The sequence below is a fragment of the Rhagoletis pomonella genome, unplaced genomic scaffold (genome assembly GCF_013731165.1).
Source record: "Rhagoletis pomonella isolate Grant_MI unplaced genomic scaffold, Rhpom_1.0 Rhpom_scaffold_00005, whole genome shotgun sequence".
Classification (NCBI taxonomy): Eukaryota; Metazoa; Arthropoda; class Insecta; order Diptera; family Tephritidae; genus Rhagoletis; species Rhagoletis pomonella.
In genome coordinates this window covers 5,668,206-5,674,637 of record NW_023458559.1, presented here as the reverse complement: position 1 = coordinate 5,674,637, position 6,432 = coordinate 5,668,206, and the positions used below count along the sequence as shown (strand labels likewise).

Sequence of the window (6,432 nt, the reverse complement as noted above, 5' to 3'; positions counted from 1 at the left end):
CTAGGACGTTCATGTGCAAACAGCTCAAAGTGACGAGGGCGCATCATTCGCAAATGCAAATATTGCAGAGGTAGAACTTATTTATAAACACAAACACGTATGTACGCTTTGGTGACTGAAACTAAATCTATTTTCATTACATTTCATACATATAGAAAACACTCGAAGAAATTTTAAGGGGATCGGTTAGTGGAAGTAAAGTTTTGAAGTACTACAGTAAGACAAAAGTTCTTACGCCAAAATACAGAAAATTGCTTGCAGCAACAATCGCAAACTATTTGATTTCGTCCGGAGTAAACTCGAGCCCAAAAACATTTGAATCGTTCGCCAGCCAGATATCGAATTTCTTTTTAAGTGAGTCGAAGGTACGTCGCCACATTTGCCATTGTTATTTCAGAAGCAATTCAAACTGCCACGCTTCTTTTAGGACATACATTACATACATAAAAAGGGGAAAAACCAGGCGGATGTTTATACACTAAATACCACAGCACTTTATTCAAATGTAGGCATTATAAATAAAAAGCCCGCCGAAGAGAAGCCGCAAAAAGCAGCACATAGCAATTTATGTACGACAGGTAAAGATCTACTTTACAAACAGTGAGCGTCAAAAATAAGTAAAAATTTTCCTTATTTTTTTATAAAAGTATAGTTTATTCACAGCAAAAACCACATGAATAAATTTATTAATTTCATACAGAACTCGGGGAAAATGAAGGAAATTTTGATTAAAATTTTAAACTTTCCGCAGAAAAATTGTTCTAAGAAATCAATTTGAAAAGTTGGTGCGTTTATAAATTATTTTTATAGACTACTCTCAAGAAAAATCGTGCCTTAAGTATAACGTCGAGCCTTTTGATGAAGTGCAAATCAAATGGGAATTGACTTTTGAAGTCAGGTGCCAAATGCTGCAAGATCATTCAAATCTAAATAAAATTTTAGAAGAATGGCCACTATATAAGCAGATTTTTGGACATTTATTGGTATAACTCGTAATATATTGCGTGCTTATTTTGAAATTAATTTATAATTGAGTAAGGCCAAGTTCAAGTTATCCTGTAAATGTCATTAACATAAAAAATATACGAATTTCTCCAAGTGAAATATTCCAGGATTACTTCTCTGGGCTTTACTCAACTAAATGAATATTTTAAATGATATAATGGGTAATTAACTAATGTTTGATTGATAGATTGAGACGGACTTTAACAAATTGTACCCAGAGAAGAAAAATTTATTATTCGAAAATTGGGAAAATTTCAGCCAAGCAGTACGCCATATTTTTGAGATTTATATTAAATTATTATTATTCACACAGTTTGACAACCTGGAAGCAATTTAAGGAAGGAACGATTAAAGCTGGTTTTTAAATTTTATAATAATCTAAATTATTTATTGATGAATTTTTGAATTTTGGAAGGTACGGATGCGGTCACATGCTATCTTCTACATTCTGGTTTAGTTCCAACCAGCCGAGAATACAAAACGTGCAAGCAAACAAAAAAGAAACATTTGGTCAAAGCCACTATTGAAGATTCCAGAAACAGTTTTTTAATATGGGCAACAACTAATTGTGAACTTCAATCAAAACTGAAATTAATGGTTGATGAGAATTATAAGGGCAAAAGCACCATTCAGCCCATCATATGTGCTATTGGAATGAGCTTGCTTGAGAGCAACGAATATTTCGTGTACTTCGCCAACATATTTTATAAGTTCGATAATGTTATCAAATGTATTGATGTGTGTTTTAAGATATTCCACGTACTTAATCTTAAATATCCTTCCGAATGCAAATCTATTTGGTTTTTTGTCCAGCAATACTTTTATGACATTGCTTTGAAATCACACGAGAAAAGTACCTCATTGTGTGCAATATTAAGTGATTTAAGACAATTTAAATGTTTTAATAATAACTAGAAATGGAAGGAAAAATTAAATGTTTTGTGTGCACACAATCTTTTGAACAATGCGATCGTTTATTTAAACATTTCAAAATTATTCACTGTTTATCACAATACGATATGTACAAATGTGGATTTACAGCTTGTAACCAATCATTTACGAATTTTAAATCACTTTGTAGGCACATGCGAATTGAACGCAAAAGATATGAAATTACTTTATTAAGCAATCAGAATGTAAAAGACGAATGTTTATCTAATACTACTTCAATGGTACCTAATACTATAATAACAGATACTGGTAATCAAAGTACAAATACTTTAAGTAACATAACAAGTTTAAATGTAAATGAAGAAACTTTAAAAGAAGGTTGCATTAAATTGTCCTAGAAAAGAAACCGTTGAGTTGCAAAGAGATGTTACAAACATGATTTTGTGTCCATTAAAAAACCATTTAAAACAAATATTGCAAAATTTCGATTCGCTAGGAAAAAACGATATTAAAGCTGATATTGAAAATTTAGTAAATATTTGTAGCGATCCATTTAAAGACTTTAACTCAGAGTATAAGTTTATTAAAACTCTTAAAGAACTAAGTTTATACGAAAATCCACAAGTCATCACCATAAATAATTCAATAAGTAACTTGCAAACTAGACATGTAAACAAATTAAATTCAGCATTAGTAAGGGGTGTGTTATTTCCAATTAAATTTCAAATAAAAAAATTTTTTGAATTGCCAGGCATGTACGAAAATTTTTCTAAAAGTCTTGAATACTTAACCACCAATAACGAAGTTTTAAAAAATTTTGTAAATGGCGATATTTGGCAAAAAAAATTCAAAATTATAAAAACAAGTTAGTTATTCCATATTTTCTATACTTCGATGACTTCGAAGTTAACAATCCCTTAGGTTCACATAGTTCATCAGTTTTAGCAGTATATTATTCCTTCCCCACCGCGCCAATTTCTGTTAAACATGAACTTCAAAGTATTTTGATAGCCGCTCTTTTTAAATCACAAGATGTTAAATAATTCGGTAATGATAAATCATTTTATAAGTTAGTAGAAATACTAAATGATTTAGAAAATAATGGTATTGAAATTAAAACACCAAACGGCAATAAAATAATTTATTTATGTTTAGGTTTGATAATTGGAGATAATTTAACGCTTAACAATATTCTTGGATTTTCTCGTTCATTTTCTTCTAACCATTATTGTCGATTTTGTAAAATAAATAAAACCGATGCCAAATTCGCTTTTATTGAAGATAATAGCCAATTAAGAGATCAACAAAACTACGCTTACGATATTTCTTTGAACGATTTCGAAAATACTGGCATAAGAGAGTTTTCCATTTTTATTAATAGCCGTCATCGATTCGCCATCAGTTAGCGAGTGGCGAAACGAACGAACTTAATGAGGTACAACCAAACTCGCTATCGTCTATCCGTGCTAGCTAACTTTGTTGTTGCTTTCGCATGCAAAATTCTTCTTTAAGCGACCGGAACTCAAACATAGCGAGCGAGAAGTGGCGAATCAATGACGGCTAATGTCAATAATTTCCACGTAGTAGAAAATTTCTCTGTTGATTTACTTCATGACATCTTTGAAGGCGTTTTTAAATACGGTTTTTGTAATATAATCTTACATTATATTCATAAAAAGATATTTGATCTAGAATTTTTAAACACTCGTAAACAAACATTTGCGTATGGTGAGACTGAAATGGGAAATTTGTCACCACCATTGCAGATGCATCATTTCAAAACGTTCAAGCTAAAATTATCGGGAAGGGAAATGTTAACGTTCGCTCACTTTTTCCCTTTACTTATTGGAGACGCAGTAAATGAAGATGATAACTTGTGGAAATTCGTGTTAAACCTTATAGAGCTTTTAGATTTATTAGTTTTGTCTGAATATACTAAATCAGATATAGAGAATTTAAGAGAACGTATTCAATTCCACAACAAAGAATATACTACAAATTTTAATGACACTCTAAAACCAAAGCACCACCTCCTTAACCACTATTGTAGAGTTCTTCAAATGTCAGGCCCCGTAAAATATTTGTGGACGCTACCTTTTGAATCCAAACATAGACAATTAAAGTCATATTCGAAAAATATTACTTCCCGAAGAAACTTAACATTATCTTTGGCTTTGAAATTTTGCATGACCTTTTCTGAAACAATTGTTAATTATAAGAACGTTACTTATACATTAGACAGCGAAGAATATGAAGCGAAATTTTCAAAATATTTTAATAAAATCAGAGATGTACTTTCTGAAGACAATATTAACCATTGCATGTGCCACACAAGTTTTAAACTATATGGCACAATGTATAAAAAAGATTACTTTATATTTTTTTACAATCCAACTTTTCTATCATACCAAGTATTGGAAATTCTTGTTATAAATGACGAAGTATTTTTGTTTTGTGAATTAATAAATATTTTAATGTACAAACGCCACTATTTGTCTTATCAGATAGGTTCTAAAAGCACTATCTTTAAAATTACAAACGCTAATGAATTAAAATATCCGCCAATTCATATGTACATTGTAAAAAATCAAAAATTTTTGCGACCAAAAGTCTTCTTTTAATGATAAAAGCCTTAATAAAGATTTGTTTCATGAAAAACTAACATTTATGAGTGTTTTATTAAATTAGTTGAAAATAGGATATTATCCTTAATAAGAAGAAAAAAAATACTTATTTTTTGGTAAAATATTCTTTATTTTAAATAAAAAATTTACTCCAATTGTATTATAGGTTCTATATTTTAAACATTTTTTTCTCTACAACAAAGAAATATTTTTTCCTCATTTTTAAGAAATGTTGGGCATGCGAATGAGGATAAGACTCGTTTAGTGCTGTTTCGTTCCCATTTTTCTTCATTTTGATTGCTGTTTTTCTTAAATTAAGAGAAGTTTTTTTTTTAGTGTATGTAAGCACATAAGATACACATACATCCATATATGTGTATTAGGAATATGTACATATATATAGATATGTGTCTGTATATAAATGTACTGGACAAACTGCGTTTTTCTAGTTAGAGATAGGAATAATTTTAAGTTTTGTATAAATAAATGCTCCGCGCAATCGGAGCGTCACTGTCCTTTTTATTTTATTGTGAAGTGCGTGCTAATTTTAACAACGTTCAAGACTGGATTTTGAACATGAGATGTATATTACACACGAAATGTTTAAAATTGCAAACGTTTTTAACGCAAAAATACATTCCCTACTAAAAATAAAAATTAAGTACATTTTATGTGTACTTTTGCTCTACGCGATAAATTTGGTATGCAAAAGTAAACAGGCAGTGTTTAATTTTATTAACACGGTGTCTAAATTTCCACACATTGGGAGAGGAAACTCGTAACCTCTCTTAATATGCGTTAATTTAAACAGAAACATTTAGAGCAAATTTTAAATATTTTATGTGTAAACTGTGTAATTGTGAAATTTGTGTAGTTAAGTCTAACTAATGCTTTAACTGTACTTTAAAATAGTTAAATTAATGGCCCTAAGGGCCAAACTCACAGTGCTGTACTGAAAATCTGTAGTCAACTGCCGATTCTGAGTTAACTGCGCACTGTGAATTTGGCCTTAAGTGTTTAGAATTCAACAAGCCAATTTCAAATTTGTTCTACGCCACAAATATGGTAAGTTAAAGTTAAAAAGCAGTATTTAAATTGATTAACATGGTGTGCATACATCAATAGAGAAAACTGGTTACCTTTTTGAATATGTTTAAATTAAAAAAAAAAAATATTGTTTAGAGTGTAGTTAACTCGGAAAAGATTTGTTTGTGTATTTCATTGACGAGCTGACGGTATTCTACTGCAAGTTTTGTTTAATATGGAGGGAAAATTAATCGAGTTGGTACGGAATTATTCAGAATTATATAATTTGGCAATAATTGTCAATTGATCATTAGTAAAATATGTCTGCAAACCAAGCTTGACAAGGGATGACGGATATCTTCAGTTTAAACATTACAATTTTGTTTGATGGTTTGAAGAGAGTTGCCAGCTGTTGAAATTTTAAATTTAATTTAATTATTAAGTTAAATATATTACTAAAAGAGACCATTTAATCGTTCACGGGTTTGAGAAGGATTTATATCTGAACTGTTTAGGTGAGTTGCCAGGTGACAAAAAAATTAAATTCAATTTAATTGAATTATATATCAAAGTATCAGACGAAAGAACTTGAAAATGCTCCGCAGAGGGTTGCCATCTGTTTGAAAAGCCTAATTTATTTAGCTTTTACACAATTACTAGTGAAATATTAAAATATGAGTGGCAAAAGAAAGAGTTTTAATAAAACTTTAGCTTGAAAATATTTTTTGTTAAGGTTGCCATCTATTAAATTTTTATTTTGAGCGATAAAGTTCGGTAATTGTGTTATCAGCTGTCTCGGTGAAGTCAAATGGTCCCCTGGGAGCCGCGATTTCACGCTCTAGTATTTTTTGTGCCATGCCGTGAAGGACCGATATAATGCGAAAAT

At 30.3% G+C, this 6,432-nt stretch overlaps 1 long non-coding RNA gene across 2 annotated transcripts; it reads left to right on the top strand.

The window, feature by feature from the left end:
* Positions 1–3,333, top strand: LOC118738664. Of its 2 annotated transcripts, none has more exons than XR_004992922.1 (4): positions 1–70; positions 156–365; positions 428–983; positions 1,193–3,333. It is a non-coding gene; the product is annotated as an uncharacterized LOC118738664 (long non-coding RNA). The 2 variants fall into 2 exon arrangements; XR_004992923.1 differs by having other exon boundaries at positions 428–1,362; positions 1,421–3,333.
* The last annotated feature ends 3,099 nt before the right edge of the window (positions 3,334–6,432 follow it).